This window comes from Halichoerus grypus, chromosome 8 (genome assembly GCF_964656455.1).
Source record: "Halichoerus grypus chromosome 8, mHalGry1.hap1.1, whole genome shotgun sequence".
Lineage (NCBI taxonomy): Eukaryota > Metazoa > Chordata > Mammalia > Carnivora > Phocidae > Halichoerus > Halichoerus grypus.
Window position 1 is genome coordinate 95,785,848 of NC_135719.1, and position 19,785 is coordinate 95,805,632.

The 19,785-nt window shown below is 35.9% G+C and overlaps 2 long non-coding RNA genes across 2 annotated transcripts in view; one reads left to right on the plus strand and one right to left on the minus strand.

The window, feature by feature from the left end:
- LOC118534832 (uncharacterized) overlaps window positions 1–1,208 on the minus strand; it is a 29,340-nt gene extending 28,132 nt beyond the window's left edge. The window contains exon 1 of the long non-coding RNA XR_013440669.1: window positions 592–1,208. This is a non-coding gene — a long non-coding RNA (uncharacterized LOC118534832). The remainder of the gene's footprint in view (window positions 1–591) is intronic.
- LOC118522646 (uncharacterized) overlaps window positions 1–19,785 on the plus strand; it is a 1,210,141-nt gene that overhangs the window by 540,562 nt on the left and 649,794 nt on the right. The window lies entirely within an intron of this gene.

Consider the following 19,785-nt stretch of genomic DNA (forward strand, 5'->3'; position numbering starts at 1 on the left):
TCATATATAAAATGACTGTGTGAGGTTTTCTGTAAGGCCTTGATGTAAGAAGGAATTTTCAAAAGTAATTATGAAATTCATCGCTTTTCCTGATATAACATTTTTGTGCCAAAGTTGTAAAACATTTTGGCTGTCTGTAACTAGTCAGCAATGTATGATTTAATTTTGATTTTCATTTCTTTGTATTTTTAGGCAAAGCATTTCCTATTTAAACCAGATAAGCATTTTCTAATGTTCTAGGACTTTACTTAATTCACTGGGCATATGGTGACTTAATTCAACTATTCATCTCCTGCCCCATTTCCAGACCTGTCCTAATAGCAGTCACTGTTTTCCTCGTCTTCTAAACTGAGCATCCTGAGTCTGCATCTCTGCTTTCAAAAAACAAACAAACAAAAAAACAACTGTAATACAATATCCAAGCTGCTACGGAAAAGGATTAAAATGCTGTAAACAGAATAAGGACACGTCTTTTTGTATAGTCTTTGAAATTTAAACAGCCATTATTAGTTACAAGGATAATTTCCTTCTGCTTGCCTCCAAAGATTAGTACTATATTTCAAATATTTAGTAAAAGAGAAAGACTCTTACCTTGCTACTTTTGATTAGGAAAAGCAATTGTAGGCAGATGAAAGATCAGAAAAACCTCTATAAATATTCTTTCTTCAGAGGTAATGGAACTTGGGACTTGTGAACCAATTAAAAATGTTTTTCATTTTAAGTCTCTGCTTCTTGGGTATTGAGTATCAATTCAAAGCTGGATTGAAAATCAGAGATGTGCACAAATCTCATACTGGCTCAAGTAGGTCCAAAATATTCCAGCAACCCATTGAGGCATTGAGAGCCATGTTTTCATCTCAGTCTGAGATTCTTAAGCTGCCAAGAAACTAGAGGGGGTAGGATTTTTATCCCAAGACGTCACTCGTAACACAGATGCCAGAGTCAGCCCCTGACATCCCTGGCTAGTCCTGTGGAACGCCAGTCGACAGCTGGCTGCTTGGGCTGCCAAAACAATCCACAATATTTTGAGCTTCTGCCTTCATTCAGGTTTCCAGGCTTTGCAGAGAGATGGGAAACAAATAGTCATTACATTTCCACTATTGTAAAGAAAGCCAGAAGATGCCATTTAAGAATGATTTGCAGCTTGGAGGAAGGAAGATAAACCTTCAGTGATATAATCATGGGCACCATTAGCCAGTGAGCAAATAAGTAAAAAGACTCCCCCTCTTGGAAGATACAGGCTCCTAGGAACAAGGCTGAGTCATTAGATATAATTTTTGTGTGAAAGAAAATATGCCTCCTTCTGCAGGTAGAGAGAATAGCTTGGCACGTCCCACTCACCTTTGTGACCGCTGTATGTGGTAAACCTGAGTCTCATAAGCCTTTAGGGCCCAGATGAATTTCTTTATAGGAAAGATTGAGACAACAATTATAGTACCTTTGGGCATTCTTAACTTATTTATCCAGATTTACTGTCATTATAATTACTCAGATATCTACCTTTAAATATCAGAAGGGAAAAGCCTGTGTTGTTTTCCTTTTAAGTGATGTAGATCTGAAATATCAGGGGCAAATAAGAAGTAGGATTCCAACATGATCTGATCTATTATCATACAGCTGGCTTTAGCTTAACAATGTAATGGGTTTATAAAGGATAATTGAAAACATTCCAAAATTAGACCCCAACACTTAAAAATATGTCAACACATCACAATAGTTCATAAGACCAATGAGTGTGCTGGTTAGTTCTAGCAAGACTTAAAAGAGCTTTTAAAAATGTGGTAACATCTAGAAACTAAAGCTAACCAGATTTTTTGAAATTTCTAACATAATTCTTTTACCTGCAGAAGACTTAAGGACAATTTTAATGTATAAGATAAATTACAATTTTTGATCCACTTGTTTCTGTGAAAATATTTTCCTGAGAGAAAAACAAAGGTACTAAAGACAAAGTAAAGTATCATCTGGGTATATTGAGTAAAGCTCATAATAATCCCAGGCCAGAGGGCTTATAACAAGAAAGATAAAATAGTTATTATAGAGATTAGGTGAAAATCAACATAACATTGTAGCCAAAAGCCATAGAATTGATGGCAGCAATACATATAGAGAGGGGAAAATACCTTTTTTAAATGTTGAAAGTTTATGAGTCAAAAATAATCTACAATTTAGTTTCCAAATAATCTATTTCATTCAAAGTTTTACTTTAAGTAAATTATGTTTATTGATTACCTATTAACATGTCAAGAACCCTGCTTTAAAAAATTGTGATCTCAACTACAAATATATCAGGAGAATTGACTAGAACTTAGAGGCATTAGAGTGAGAATATAAATCGGCCTCTTAGACACAGAGGGAGCAAGAATTCAGGCTGCCGCTAGTGTTGTGGGATGTCCTGGGATATGATTTAATGCACAAAGAAAATGTACTTTGAAGAGACAATGAAAAACTAGTCTCAAGAGGATTTTATCTATAATTGCATTTTATGTGCTAGAATTACGAGACAAAGGCAAGGGCATTGCCTGAGTGTTGAGTGAGCTAAGGGCAAAATCTGCCTTTGACCAGAGTGGCCTTAAGAAACCAGATCTTGCCAAAACGGCAGTATAGGATGCTGCAGATGTAATAGGGTTTATCAATGATGCAGTTTTGAGTGTTCAACACATTTTCAGTATGAAAATTAAACTGGAACAATGGGAGGTGCCATGAGGAAATGAAAGAGATTACAATTGTTATATTTGAATTAGGAAATTTCTTTACATTGATAAACTGGGCAGATAAAAAGGTAATAGCAGGAGTGTGAAAGAGTCTGTGTGTGGAAAATTGTTGTGTAGTAAGACTAGTTGGTGACAAATTTCAACCAAACTGTCAAAAGCCAGTAAAAAACTGTTTTCCATGGCGGGGGTGGGGGGATTGTCTTTTAATGCCAAACTCTTGAGAATAACCAAATTCTTGACTTTCAAGATGCTCGGACTCAAAGTTTCCCATATGCTATTATATTAATTTCCTTCCTTTGTGACTGAGACCCTAATACGTTAATATTATTAATTAATTACATATATAATATTAATTAATATTCAACAACACTATAAAATACATCACAGAGTCCTTAAGGACAAAATGGACTCATACTAGACATCTACCTTTTATTCAAAAGTCCCTTCAAATAGAAATTAGTGGGTATATCCTTCAGTGGGACATGATTTGCTTTACTTCCTGCTAGAGCTGTCCATGTATGTGAGCTTATTAGCCTGTGTTGTGCAGGTGTGTGTATGTCTATGTGGAAAGGGATGAGATGTTATTTTTTTTAATCTGTTAAAACTTCTGAATCCATTTATGATTTCTCTTAAATTTCATGTCAGGAATACACATTAAAATGTAAATAATTACTTCATTTTTTAACGGATGTTTCTCCTCTGTGACAGGGATGGCCTCTGGCCACCACAACACAGAAGGCATTAGAGGTCATAGCGATAGTGAAATACCACATACTTCAGATTTATGCCATTTGTATTTTTGAGTGAACACTGCATGCTGGCACAGTATTAGATTCTGTGAGGACATCAAAGAAATGGAAGAGATTACTCTTGTCCCCAAGGCAAGAGCAGTTTTACTGCACTTTTCTCAAATGAAAATGTAATGTAGCTCCTGAATTGGTCAACTTTCTTAGGAGTAGCATGTTTTCCTTTCTAAAGATCTCATAAAACATTTTAGTTCATACCGTCCCACTGGATGGAAAGATTCAATGGAAGCTTCACATAGATTTAGTGGAATGGGCGGGGGGAAGTTGGGGGAAATACCAGAATGTCAGCACTTCATTGAGAACAGAAAAGTGATGCCAGATAAGATGTTGAAAGCCTGTAAAACTGGCTTATGGCAAAGGCAAGAACACATTTATTTGTGATTTCTCTTCAACAGTTCTGTGACAAATTTCTGTTGCATTTGTACAGATTTTATTGGCTGCCTTAGACCATTGATTTGAGAATTCATAGTCATCCTTTTTTTCTTCTTTTAAATTTGTTCAACTGTCTAAGGCAGAGGGTAAAGGTTGGAATGGGGGTTTACACTTTTTTCATACTCTGTGAGCTGTTAAATGCAGATTTTTACAGTAACCACTGATATATATCAAGATAATGATTCTGGGTCTCAGATAATGGGAAAGAATAGATAAACTACCTTAGCACAGAATGAGGTATAAAATCCATTCCTAGATGGGGAATATCTTGTGGATATACATATTAACAAGACATTATGAATACATTAAAACAATGGAAGGAGTTTAAGTAGGGGCATGTAATAGGCATTTATTCCCTAAATTATCCTTAATGTTCAACAAAGAGAGTAAAGGAAGATAAGTCTGGAAGTACAAATGGGTAATTACAAAATTATGAGGGAATTTACTAACTTATAGTAAAATTAGTATTAGTAGAAGGGGCCAGAAGCAAGGAAGAGAAATAAGAATCAAGTAGGTATAGACTCTCCAGAGAGGAAACCATGTAGTCTGTAAGGGAGTGTGTAAGTATAGTGTAAATATAGATTATTTGCACTTAGGACATTTTCTGATTTTCCAAAATTCAGCTTTGGACCTGAGTATAACCTGAGATTTTTTTTTTTTATTTCTTCTGTCACTCACATTTTCATTTTTAAAAGCTATAGTGATTGAGGGACACCTGGGTGGCTCAGTCGTTAAGTGTCTGCCTTCGGCTCAGGTCATGATCCCAGGGTCCTGGGATCAAGCCCTGCTTCGAGCTCCCTGCTCAGTGGGAAGCCTGCTTCTCCCTCTCCCACTCCCCATGCTTGTGTTCCCTCTCTCGCTATATCTCTCTCTGTCAAATAAATAAATAAAATCTTTAAAAGCTATAGTGATTGAAGTACAAATTGATAAAATGTTTTTTTTCTAAAGTTACACAACCAGAAGCTGAAACCACAAGCTTCTGTATCTCCAATAATTTTGCTCTAAATAGTTGGGAAAATGAACTCTTTATTTGGATTAAGAATGGGGATGTTTCTGGGAATAAAGAGCTACTTGTTACTGTCTCCTGACCAGAATCAAACCAAGTGGACTGAGAAATGATTGTGTCCATAAGAATGCCTAAAAAAAAAAGCCAGTGTGAGATAGTAGGAGATTTTCACTGTGTATAACTAATAGAAAACTCTATAAAATAAGATTGTTGTTATGATAATGGATCTGGTACATTGGGCTGTTTCTTAACTCAGTAACTGCCTTAAATGACCAAGTTGTTGGAGCTGAAGTTAATGGTGAGCTCTCTGATGTCTTATTCCTGAAATAAAATAAGATGTCTACTTCTTTTGATATAAAATGCTTTAAGCTCATATGTATTAATTAGATTTTGTAATATTTTATTATTTCCTGCTCAGAAATTTTATTCAGGAAAATGTATTATTATAAGCTTAAGATATTCATTTATTGGGTGATTTAGTTGAAGACAATTTACAGTTACAGTATTTAAAATAGAAATGATTCCCAGCCTACTTGCACACTTCATTAGACTGGAGAAAAAGAGAAAACTATAAATTATACATATTTCACAGACACATTTAAAAGAATTTAATGCCAGAAGTCCTTTATAATATTAGAAATCATGGTCCAAGAAAGGGCTGTTAGAATGGATTTTTAAAAGTCTTAAGACCTAGAACACACACACACTGTTACAGTTCATGGTGCAGTGAGCTGATAAATGCTTTGAGGGTCACAAGTGTACATAAATTTAGGAATTGTTGCCTCTCCCCAATTTATAGTGTGAAGAGGTAAGAGAGCCTTCTTTAGGGTTAACTCTGAACAAATGACAAGGTCTGAAGCATCATAACTCTGTGATGATTAGAATCACCAAGCTGGATTTATCTTCTCTATTAGCTGAGTTTCTTCTCATCAATACTACTCCTTTGCCCTGGCCCTGCTCCCAACCCATGTGATGACTTGATGCAAATCTTTAATTGGGCATCATATTGAATTATTTCATTGCATAATGGTCCATTATCATCCGGAGAATTTTCATGAGCATAAAGTTGATAAAAATGTTCTGATTCCTGTTTCTAAAACCATTCTATTTACAGGTGGATTTATTACGAAATTAATAAAAAGCTTAAGCTTCAGATCCCTTTGCTTCCCTTGGTAGAGGTCCTAGTAACAAATTAATGTGGTTGAATAATTTTATAAGTTTTCAAAAAAAATTGTTTTAACTGCAGTTAGTTAAGACCCACCATCTTGTATCACACATCCTGTTCATTACACTTTTCCTTTAGTCAGGTGGTATTACGTAATGGTATGTTTGGGTTGCAGCTAAAGGGGAAGATGAATTTAGTGGGATGTATTTATGTTTTATAGTCATTTTGTTTACAGTTATTGCTTGCTATTCTGGTGTAGGAATGGTGTCTACAGTTGTTCCCACACTCACTGTGCTGATTTACCTGACTTTGTGAGCCTAAGGTGTAGGACCAGAAGTCTCATCGCTATATGAACATGGCCCTGGGCAATGGAAATATATGTATAGTGGCAGTGAAACTATTTTAGCCATCTGGCAGCAGAATTAATATATGGAACCATTTCCAATTATTGGCACATTTGCTAATGAGTGTTGTTGAGTCAAAGAATATTTAAGATTAGTCATTTCACAATAAAGCATGAAATGCTATGAAATTGTATAGTTTATATATGAAAGAAATGAGAGAAGATTTTCAAATTTGACAACAATCATAAATATGTAAATATTATCATTAATAAGCTATGAAGCTGAAACATTTCTGAATTATCGGTATTAAAATTAAATTAAATATTAAATATTACAAAAATTCTCTTTTTTAAATTTATTTTTTGAATCCAAGTATAATTAACATACAGTGTTATATTAGTTTAAGGTATACAATATAATGATTCAACAGTTCTATATACTAAGGTTAAATATCATTTGGAATTTATCCTGGGGTATGATATGAGAAGTAGATCCAGTTTTTTTTCTTTTTAGTTAGTCTCAAGCCATTTATTTAAAAAAATCTTTAAAGCCACCTTATCACATGTGAAATTCTGATATGCAATTGGTTTTACTTCTGGGATTTTCTATTCTGTTCAATGGTTCTTCCTCTATATTTAAGCACCAGGACCACACTATTTTAATTATAGAGGCTTTATATTCTGTTTAATGTTTGATAAAGCTACTGTCATCATTTTTTTTTCTTTTTCAAGCGTTTTCAGGCTATCCGAGCTTTTTTCTTTTAAATAAACTATGAATCACATTAAATTTTTACTTTAACTTAGGATATATTAGTATCTTTCTTAGTTTCCAAGGCTTGTCGTAACAAAGTTCCATAAACTGGATGACTTATTTATTATATCATAGTTCTGGAAGCTAGAAATCCAAAAATCAAGGTGTAGGTCGGTCTATACTTCCTTCTTAAAGTCTCTAATGGAAGATCCTTCCTTGCCTCGTCCTAGTTTCTGGTGTTTGCCAGAAACTTTGCAATCCTTGGTGTTCTTTGGCTTTGTTGGACTCATCACTTCAATCTCTGCCTGTCATCACATGTCTGTCTTCTTCCTGTATGTCCCTGTCTTCTCAGGACACCAGTCATACTGGATTAGGACCCACCCTAAAGACTCTTATCTCCAACAACTCTATTTTCAAATAAGGCCACATTCATTCACAGGTTCCAGGTGTTAGGACTTTAACATATCTTTTGGGGGGACCCACTTAAGCCCATAATAGTGGGCTTTATGATGTTTATGATGTTGTCTTACTATCTTTATGATGTTATCTTACTATCTCAGAAAATGGAGTGCCAATTTATTCACCTATTTCAGTATGGTAAATGGAGTCTCCTATGATATCTTCTGACATTTTTTTTAAAGATTTTACTTATTTGTCAGAGAGAGAGAGAGAGACTGCACAAACAGGGGGATTGGCAGGCAGAGGGAGAAACAGGCTCTTTGCTGAGCAAGGAGCGCAGTGCGGGACTCGATCCCAGGACCCTGGGATCATGACCTGAGCCAAAGGCAACCGCTTAACCGACTGAGCCACCCAGGCATCCCAGACATTTTTATATGTATGAAGTTTTTTGAGTTCTGCATGTTTATTTATAGCTTGCCATTTGTTAAATACTCCAACTATTTGTAGTAACATGAAAATATACAATTGTAAGGTTGAAGTATCTTACTGTTGCAAAATATTATTATTTTGCTTTCTGCATTGCAATTGTAAAGTCTCTCATCCTTTCTTTCCTCTGATTGTACTTGTGGATACCTTCAACAAATGTTTAACATTAGTGGAGATATTGGGCAGCCTTTCTTTTTTCCTGACTTCAGACTTTCTCATTAAGATGCTAGATGTTGAGGGGTGCCTGGGTGGCTCAGTCGGTTGAGCGAGTACCTTCGGCTCAGGTCATGATCCCAGAGTTCTGGGATCGAGCCCTGAGTCAGGCTCCCTGCTCAGCAGGGGAGTCTGCTTCTCCCCCTCCCCTTGCTCATGCTCTCTCTCTCACCCACTCTCTCTTTTTCAAATAAATAAATAAAATCTTAAAAAAAAAGATGCTAGATGTTGAGATAAGGTATGTGTGTGTATGTGTATATGTATATTTGTATTATTACAAATATTCTTAAGGTGAGCATTTCTGTACTTTTCATTGTCAGGGTTTGAGAACTATTACATTCATTTCAAAAAGGAAATTTGAATATTTTTTTCTTTTTCTATGCTCTAGAACAATTAGCATCTTACATAAAAGCATTTTTAACAGTAAGTTACTATAAAGCCATATGGACCTGATACTTTTACCTGGGGGAGCTCTTTAACTACTTTCTATATTTTCTGTTGTCATTGTTCAGTTAAAACTTGACCAGAGTCAATTTTGGAAGGTATTTTTATATAAAAATATCAATTTCTTCTGTTATCAACTTTGTTTGAATGGAATTGTATGAAATACAAAAATGTATTCCATCTTAAAAATATTAAGTCTTCCAATCCGTCTGAACATAGGATGGTTTTCACTTTAACAATATTAAATCTTCCAGTCCATCTAAACACAGGGTGGTTTTTAATTTACTTAGGTCTTATTTAATTACATTCAACAATATTTTGTAAGTGTTGGTATATACATCTTATACATCTTTAATTAAATGTAATTTTAAGTATTGAATTATTTTGCTGCTCATATGAATGGAATTGTTTTCTTAATTGCATTTCTTATTCATTGTTAGAGGATAGAAATAGATTGATTTTTGTATATGGATCTCCTATCCTGCAACTTTGTTAAGTTCATTAATTCTGGGATTATTTTTATTTATTCTTCAAGATTTTCTATGAACAACATCACGTCATCTGTGAATATAAATAGTTTTGCTTCTTCTTTTCCAATTTGAATGCCTTTTATTTCTCTTTTGCCTAGTTGCTGTGACTAGAATCTCCAGGTAAGAGTGGACATCTTGCCTTCTTCCTAAGCATAAAAAGAAAGAATTCATCCTCACCGTTAAATATAATATTAGCTGTGGGTTTTTCATAGATAACAGAGTGAGGAATTTTTTTCTACTGTCATATTTTTTGAGTGTTTTTATAATGAAAGGGTGTTGGATTTTGTCAAATGCTTTTTCTGCTATATTGTCCTTTATTCTGTTAATTTGGTGGTTATATTGATTGATATTCATGTATTAAATCAATCTTACACTCCAAGCAAAAAATTCCACTTAGTCATGGTAAATAATCCTTTTTATATGTTGCTGGATTCAGTTTGCTATTATTTTGTTGAGCCTTTTGCATTTATATTCATAAGGAATATTGGTCTGTAGTTTTCCTGTGAAGATTTTGTCTAGTTTTGGTGTCATAACACTAACTACAAAATAAGTTAGGAAATGTTACCTTTTCTATTTTTTGGAAGACTTTAGGTAGCACTGGTTTAAATTTTTGATAGAATTCACCAGTGAAGCCATCTGGGTGTTGGATTTTATTGTGGGAAGTTTCTGTGCTAATGTTCTTTTGCTGCTATAAACACAAACTTAGTGGTTTAAAAAACACAAATTTATTATCTTACAGTTCTGTATATTAGAAATCCAGCACAGGTTTTGCAGAGCTAACATCAAGATATTGGCAGTGCTTCTTTTTTCTTCCCCCCTAGAGTTTCTGGAAGTCCAGAATGCATTTCTTGCCTTTTCCAGCTCCTAGAGGGCAGCTGCATTCCTTGGCTGCTGGCTCTCTTCATCCATCTTCAAAACTAGCAAAGTTGGACCTCTCTGATCATTCTTCCATAGTCACATCTTGGCTTGACTCCAGCCAGAAATGGTTCTCTGCATTTAAAGACCTACATAACTAGATTAGAACACTGACTGGGGAAATAATCTCCCTGTCTCAAGTTCCTTAATTTAATCATACATGCAAAGTCTCTTTTTTCCATGTAAGGCAACATATTTACAGGTTGCAGGGTTTAAGACACGGACATAATTCTGCCTACCAGATTTAAAACTTACTTATTCAATTTCTTTAAATGTTATAGGTCTGTTTAGATTTTCTATTTCTTTCTGCATCTGTTTGGGTAATTTTTGTCTTTCTAGAAGTTTGTACATTTGATCTAGATTATCTAATTTGTTGGCATACATTTCTTCACATATTTTTCTCATTATTGTTTTTATATTTTTAAGGTTGGTGATGATGCCCCCTTTCTTTTTTTTATTATGTTAATCACCATACATTACATCATTAGTTTTTGATGTAATGTTCCATGATTCATTGTTTGCGTATAACACCCAGTGCTCCATGCAGTACGTGCCCTCTTTAATACCCATCACCAGGCTAACCCATCCCCCCACCCCCCTCCCCTCTAGAACCCTCAGTTTGTTTCTGAGAGTTCATAGTCTCTCATGGTTCGTCTCCCCCTCCAATTTTCCCCCCTTCATTCTTCCCTTCCTGCTATCTTCTTCTTCTTCTTCTTTTTTTTTTTAACATATAATGTATTATTTTTTTCAGAGGTACAGGTCTGTGATTCAACAGTCTTACACAATTCACAGCGCTCACCATAGCACACCCTCCCCAATGTCTACCACCCAACCACCCCATCCCTCCCACCCGCCACCACTCCAGCAACCCTCAGTTTGTTTCCTGAGATTAAGAATTCCTCATATCAGTGAGGTCATATGATACATGTCTTTCTCTGATTGACTTATTTCACTCAGCATAATACCCTCTGGTTCCATCCATGTCGTTGCAAATGGCAAGATCTCATTCCTTTTGATGGCTGCATAATATTCCATTGTATATATATACCACATCTTCTTTATCCATTCATCTGTCCATGGACATCTTCCTCTTTCCATAGTTTGGCTATTGTGGACATTGCTGCTATAAACATCGGGGTGCACGTACCCCTTTGGATCCCTACATTTGTATCTTTGGGGTAAATACCCAGTAGTGCAATTGCTGGGTCGTATGGTAGCTCTATTTTCAACTTTTTGAAGAACCTCCATACTGTTTTCCAGAGTGGCTGCCCCAGCCTGCATTCCCACCAACTGTGTAGGAGGGTTCCCCTTTCTCCGCATTCCCACCAACATCTGTCATTTCCTGACTTGTTAATTTTAGTCATTCTGACTGGTGTGAGGTGGTATCTCATTGAGGTTTTGATTTGGATTTCCCTGATGCCAAGCGATGTTGAGCACTTTTTCATGTGTCTGTTAGCCATTTGGATGTCTTCTTTGGAAAAATGTCTGTGCATGTCTTCTGTCCATTTCTTGATTGGATCATTTGTTCTTTGGGTGTTGAGTTTGATGAGTTCTTTATAGATTTTGGATACTAGCCCTTTATCTGATATGTCATTTGCACATACCTTCTCCCATTCTGTCAGTTGTCTTTTGGTTTTGTTGACTGTTTCCTATGCTGTGCAAAAGCTTTTTATCTTGATGAGGTCCCAATAGTTCATTTTTGCCCTTGCTTCCCTTGCCTTTGGCGATGTTTCTAGGAAGAAGTTGCTGTGATGCCCCTCTTTCATTCCTGATTTAATAAATTGAGTCTCTTTCCTGCCTCCTCCTTTCTCTCTCTCTCTTAAAAATTTTCTTGGTCAGTCAAGCTGAAACCTGATTAATTTTGGTGATCTTTTTAAAAAACCCTTTTGTCTTCATTCAATTTCTCTACTGTTTTTCTACCTACATTCTGATCTTTATTATTTCTTTCATTTTGCTTGATATGAATGTAGTCTGTTTTTCTTTTTTTAGTTCTTAAGGTAGAAGTTTAGGTTAATGATTTGAGATATTTCATTTTTTTTTTTTAAGGTAGAGATTTACAGCTATAATTCCCCTTTAGGAAATACTTCAGCTGAATACCATGTTTTTGTTGTTGTTGTTTTTATGATGAAAAAATTTATATTTAGATTTAGCCAGCTAGACTCAGTTTAGAGGATCTCAATTTTATTGGCAACAACCAAAGCATCATAGTCAGAAGCCAATCGAACCTATGCCTTCTTCCCTCCATCGGGCCTGATCAGGGTGTTGACCTTGGCCACGTGAGTGTCATAGAGCTTCTTCACAGCCTCTTTGATCTGGTGCCTGTTGGCCTTGACATCCACAATGAACACAACTGTGTCATTGTCTTCCACTTTCTTCATGGCTGACTCGATATGCAGTGGGAACTTGATGATGGCATAGTGGTCAAGCTTGTTTCTCCTGGAGGCGCTCTTTCGAAGATATTTGGGTCGCCTTCAGAGAGGCAGTGTCTTGGGCCATGGGAAGGTAGGTGACATGCAGATTTTGTGTGTGTGTGTGTGTGTGTGTGTGACTGTGGATGCCTTTCAGCACCGCTTTCTTGGCTTTCAAAGGCTTTGTTTTGGCTTTGGCTTTGGGAGGGGCAGGGGCTTCCTTCTTTGCCTTTGGTGCCACCTTTGTGAAAGGGATTTTGAATACCATAAGTTTTAAGTGTTGTTTTTGTTTTTATTCATAGTAAAGTATTATCTAATTTCCTTTGTGATTTCTTCTTTGATCTATTGGTTATCTATGTGTGTTAATTTCCAAATATTTGTGAATTCAACAACTTCCTTCTGTTATTAATTTATAATTAAACTGTTGTCAGAAAAGATACTTTAAGGGTGGCTGGGTGGCCCAGTCGGTTAAGCATCTGCCTTTGGTTTAGGTCATGAGCCCCCTGTCAAGCTCTCTGATCAGTGGGGAGTCTGCTTCTCCCTCTGCCCCTCCCTCCACTCATGTTCTCTCTATCTCATTCTCTCAAATAAATAAATAAAATCTTAAGGAAAAAAAAGATACTTTATATGATTTCAGTCCTTTGAAATTTCTTGGGTCTTATTTTATGAACTAACATATGGTCTATCCTAGAGAATGTTCCATGTACACTTGAAAAGAATGTGTAGTCTGCTGCTCTTGAGTAGATGTGCTTTAATTCTAGTTGGTTTCTGATGTTGTTCAAGTTTTCTATTTTCTTATTGTCAAATGTTAATCTTATGGAGGATCCCTTTGTTGTGACAAGTCACATGCCACAAAGAACACTGTTTTTGCTGAGAGTCAGCCATTTTTCTTGAATCAGTGGCCCTGGAATTATTGCAATCTTTTGTTTAATTTCTAGAGTTGTGAAAGTGTTGCTTTTCATAATTTTTCCAGTGTTCTTCCTGCTTAATGGAGAAGAGAGAGAGATAATATATAAGTTCTTCTTTGGGACATTGTATGTTTCTTTCCTACCGTAACCAATATTCAGTCTTGACCTGTCCCTTGTCCCTTACTATCTTCATAACTTCAGCAAATTCTCAAGTTCTGTATTTCAGAATCTCTATTTGTAAAAGGGGTACTATAATGCCCACTTCATAGAGTTCTTATGAGGGCAACATGTCAAACAATTAGTAGAATGTACCTGAATGTAGTACATGCCAAGGAAATGATAGCTTTTAGATGTCACTACTTAAAGGAAACCCTTTCTTTCCCTTTCCCAACAGAGGATGGTACAGAAGTTTCTTTGTGTCCAAATTTCCAGACTACTCAGACTGTTTAGTGACATTGATTTTGGTATACAACAATGAGGGTACATGTGGTGGTCTTTCTCACACTTGTGAATTCTTTTGCTGAGTCACTGGTCATGTTCAATTAGATATTTACCTGCCCTACTCACTTTGAAAGCTGCAGATCACATGGTTCTGAGAACTTATAGGTTTTACCAAATAGAAAATAACATTGATTTTTGTTTGGGATTGAGTTTTTTTTAAAAACTGCATTTCTCAGGGCGCCTGGGTGGCTCAGTCATTAAGTGTCTGCCTTCGGCTCCAGTCATGATCCCAGGGTCCTGGGATGGAGCCCCACATCGGGCTCCCTGCTCCACGGAAAGCCTGCTTCTCCCTCTCCCACTCCCCCTGCTTGTGTTCCCTCTCTGGCTGTGTCTCTCTCTGTCAAATAAATAAATAAAATCCTTAAAAAAAAAGTGCATTTCTCTTTCTATGGTTTCTTTTATTCATCAGAACATACTGGCAATTGGATATGATCTGCTATTGTGCATTCCTAAGTTACCTTATATGTCTGGTAAATTAGCCTTGGTCTTTTATACTTAAAGTCTACTAAGAGTCTTGTGACACATACAAAACTTGATCATTTGTCATTTTCAGTGACAATTCCTCCTTCCTATTTTCCTCCTCTCTTAAGTATAATGTTTACAATAGGGAAATCCCTGTCTTTCATTGTAGAAGTCAGAGGAACTCCATCAACTTCCTTGTAGAAAGAATATATGCACTTGATATGGACTTGCTTTTCAGAACATTTATGTCTGGAACTGAATTTGTAGCAGCTGAGGCAAAATCAAAGTGCTGGTTAAAATCTGTGCATTTGTGGACTCAGCAGCAGTTTGCCAAATGATGGTGGAAGCATTGTTCTGGATAATTATTGCTTTTGGCCTTCTAGAACTGCTTCAGTTTCTGCTCATTTTCCAAAACGTTTCCTTTTATAGTTGGTCTATCATTGGTCCCCATTTCATAGAACTAAGAATCCCATTAGATGAAAAGGTATGCATAATCTGGCCCACCCTTCTTGGTAGCTTCATTATTTTGCCTGCCACTCTAGCTTAAATACTCTGTGCCTCAACCACACTGAATTTCATGTTATTTTTATAAGTAGCAAGTTCAGTTTTCAATAACACCTGTATTAGTTTTATGTTATTGACATAACAAATTACCACAAACTTAATGGTTTAACCAACTTTTTTTTTAATTACAGTTCTGTTGGTCAGAGGTCTGATCCAGCTATCACTGCACTAAAATAAAGATGTTAACAGCATTCTCCTCCTTTCTTGAAGCTCTGAGGAATGAACCATTTCCTTGCTCGTTTGAATTGCTGGGAGGATTCAATCCCTTGTGGTTGTAGGACTGAGGTCCCTGTTGTTGGGCTGGCTATAAACTAAAGGTCATTCTCAACTTCTACAAGGCCACAGAATTCTTTGGCTTATGGTTCCCTTTACCCATTTTCAAAGCCAGTAATGGCAGGTCAAGTTCTTGTCATGTGTCCCCATTCTGAGCCATCTTCCATCATTGTGTTTCTCTTTGACCACAGCCAGGAAAGGTTCTTCACTATTAGGACTATGCAATTATATATACATATAATACAGGATAATCTCCCCATATCAAAGTCTATATTCTTAAGCACATCTGTAAAGTCCCTTTTGCCATATAAGTTAACATATTCACAAGCTCCAGACATTAGGCAATGGACATCTTGAGGGACCATTATTCTACCTACTACAGTCCACTCTTTGGCTTCAAATGATTCACATTCTTCCCACATAAAAAATACAAACAATTCATCCCACATCCCAAATCCTCCAAATGTCTTGATGCATTACAGCATCAGCTCTAAGTCCAAAGTCTTACCTAAATCTTATCAGCTGAAAAATCTCAAATATCATTATCTATATCATCCAGATTAGGTATACATGAGGCTTTGATAATCTGTCTTTGGCATATTTTCTCCCCATCTATGGGCATGTGAAACTAAAGAGCAAATGATCTGCTTCCATAATATGTGATGGGACAGATGTAAGATAATACTTATAGACATCCTGGTTGAAAAATGGATAAAATGGAAGGAGAAAGGAATCACCAGTCCCAAGAAATTTTGAAACTCAACCTGGAAAACTGTATTAGATTTCAAGACCTGGGGATAATCCTTTATAGCTTGTGGCTCTACCCTCTAGGCTCTAGGCTCTCCGCTCTGAGTCATTCTTCTTTTTCTCATAAAAGGCAGCAAGTGTTTACAGCTGATGGTTTTATCAGCTTGTTTCCTGCCAGTAGTATTTGGAAGGGAGGGTTGGTGGTGCACAGCTATGGCCTTCTTTTATTTGGGATGTTCCTTTTGGTCCAAGCTGGTGGTGTCTCTGCTTGTATAAAGTACTTAAGAACCTTGAGAGTCTCCTGTATATGTCACTGTGATTTATGTCATTAGCAGGAGGATTGTCCATAGCTCTTTCCTAGATAATCCCATTCTTATTTTTGACTTTTGCTGAGATAGCTGAGGGAAAATGCCCTTAAGCTTCCTAGATCCTTTCCTGGTTTAAATGAGATCTGTGATCCACACTTTTAGTCTGTTCAAAGAGCTTTTCATGTAACTGAATACTTTGACCCCTTGATCTTTCTGAGGCAAAAGTTTGTAGAGCTACATTCCTGGGTGTGTTTTGTTTTGTTTTGTTTGTCTAGAGCATGCTTCCTAACTGTGAATCTCTTAATTTTAGCATTTTTTGGGATCTGGATAGTCTGAAAATTTCTCAAATCCTGAAGTTCTGGTTCCTATTCATTTAACATTTTTTTCCTCTTAAATTCTCATATTTTTACTATAAGCCTCAAGAAGATCATCTAACACTTGTTTAGAAATCTCCTCAGCTCAATATCCAGGTTCAAAACTCACAAATTTTCTTTTCCACATAACTGCAGGGCAGAGTTCCACTAAGCTTTCTGCCACTATATAACAAAGGATCACCTTTCTCTAGTTTCTAGAAACATGTTTCTCATTTCATCCTGAGCCCTCACTGGAAGTACCTTCTGTGTCCATATTTCTAACAGTTTATTCATGATGGTTCATATATCCTCTGAGCAATTTAGTTTTCATGTACCATGCTCCTTACTTCATTCTGAGTTTTCAACAACAGAGTCATCAGTATCCATATTTCTTACAATAGTCTGTTCAAATCACTCTAGACGTTTTCTGTCATAATCCTCATGATAGATGAACGAGAAAAGAAATATTAATAAATTACAAATTTTAAAAACTGACAAATACCTTAAACTTCTAAAAATCCAGAAAATTAACATGCTATTTTTGTTAATAAACTGCCTAAAAAACCCCTGTAATACTTTTCTCCCCCACAACTTGGTAACCTACCCTGCAATTATCCCATCATATTCCAATAATTTTATGATATCAATTATATTGGAGAGAAGAAAAAGATAATTTGGTTATTCCTCTAACATCAATGATTGTTTTTTGTTCTTATTTTGATATGTTAGAAATGTTTATGTCTCACAACTTGTAATTGGAAATGTCATGTAGAGTTTTAGAATTATTATAAGTTGGCAAAAGCTTTTTCGAGTGTTTTCTTATCTGAATTGTAAGATTGCAGGGCACTAGAGTTTTCCCTTGTATTTTCCAATCTCAAATACTATTTGAATTGTTCATGGTCATTAATCAGCTTGTCATTGATTCATTATAGCTATATATTATGGGGATTTTTTTGGGTTAGTGTCACTATTTTGTGTCAACTGATAAATATATTTCCCATATGTCAATATGACTTCACGTCTCTTCATGAATTGGATTATAAAAAAATACCAGAGTCTATTCAATATAACAACCATTGATTTAGTGATGAATATATTTATACAGGAGGTTTATCATTGGAGTATATATTTTTTAGGCCATTTCAGTTTCGAGGTGGCATTTTTGTAAATAATTTCAAGGAATTGCAGTTTTCATAAGAACAAGATGCAACAGATATACTAAGATATGAACTCATATACTGTAATGCATCAAATATGTGACCTCACACATAGAATACTCCCTCTTTGTAGTACTTCTACAGATACAGAAATTCTGATAAATTTTATTTTGTATGATTCTCACAAAATATTTATTGTGATCATAATTGTATAAACTGCTTTATTGAGTGTAGGTAGAAGAAAACTTCTGTTTTGACTAGCTGACAATAAATGTAGAATCTTGCACCAACAGTCTTATATGTATTATTAGTAGAAGAATTTTCCACAACTAAATTCTGGTTCAGTACATTTCAATCCTTTTTATCCTCTCTTATCCATAGATTTATTCCTAGATGCTATAGAATATGTTCATTTGCACTCCCCAGTTCTCACCTTTATGTCACGATGCCAGGTGAATCATCACATCAGTAGTTGGCATATAGGAGAGTGGCTAGCAATAACTTAACTATACATATATATAAATATATATATATATACATATATATGCCATTAGACTCAACCTAATCATATTCTCAATTTAAATGATCTTAAGTTGGATCCCAAAAGTACCCAGAGGCGTTCCAGTGCCATCAAGTAGGAGGAGAATTATGATGGAGGGGAAGACAAGGTAAAGAGAAATAGTAGTCAGCTGATCTTAGTTAAAATATTTTACTTCAGCAAATTTCACAGAAAGATTTGAACATGTGAACATATTTTTAGGACCTCCCCCAGGTCTTGGAAGGGGTGCAGGCAAATAAGGGACCATAACACTTGAAGAAAAATTCCCTCTTCTAAGAAAACTGATCCATCCTAGGCCTTCTGTAACTCAGTTGATGGCAGCTCCATTTTTCAAGTAACTCAGTTCAAAGAACTTGAAGTAATTTTGACTTATCTCTTTCATTCAGTTTCTATATTTGTAAGTAAATCCTTCAAAATATACTCAAGACTCCAAATGTTTCTTCCCATCCCACTGTATCATTGTGAACCGAGCTGCCATCAACTTTCATTTATATTATTTTAATAACCCCCTAAGTCATCTCTCTTATTTTACTCTTACTGTCTTTCAGTCTACTCCCAATATGGTGATTCAAGTGCTATATTTAACATTTGGTTATGTGTAAGTCAGATCATGGCACTTCTCTGCTTAGCACCCCTGCGTGGAACGTCATCTTAAGTAAGAGCCAAAGTCATTATTGTCACCAAAAGGCCTTCTTGATCTGACCCCCTTAGTTCTTGACCTCATTTCCCTTTACTCTCTTCCTCTCCTTTGCTGCTGCAGCCATGCTGGTCTCTTCACTTCCTCAGACATGCTAGGAAGTCGTACAGCTTGTAGTCTCAGCCCTCACAGTTCCTACTGCCTGGAGTGACCGTGTTCAGATATTCCCAGGGCTGTTTCCTCACTTCCTTCAGGACTTTATGCAAAAGTTACCTTAGTGAGGATTTCTCTTGCCTTTCCTACTATAATTTCCCCCTTGTATTCTGCCACAGATTCTTCAGATTACTTTTCTTGCCTTAATTTTTAGTAATTATCATTTTCTAAATGAGTATGTGCTTTATTTTTATTTTTTCATGTATAATCTATATTTATTACTAGAAAATAAGCTCCATGAGGCAGATATGTCTCTTGTTTATTGTGCCCCTCCCCCCAATGCCTAGAAGGATGCCTGGCATAAGGTAGGTGTTCAATAAATATTTATAAATGAATATTCATCAAAAAGGAATGAATTTTTGACCTGGGGAATACATAGTCATTTTTTGTTTATCAACCTCTTGGACTGTTCCCAAGTCCTTTAAACTGGAATTAATAATATTAATGTGTTACCATAGTATTTTGCAATGACCTATAAAATATCATAATCC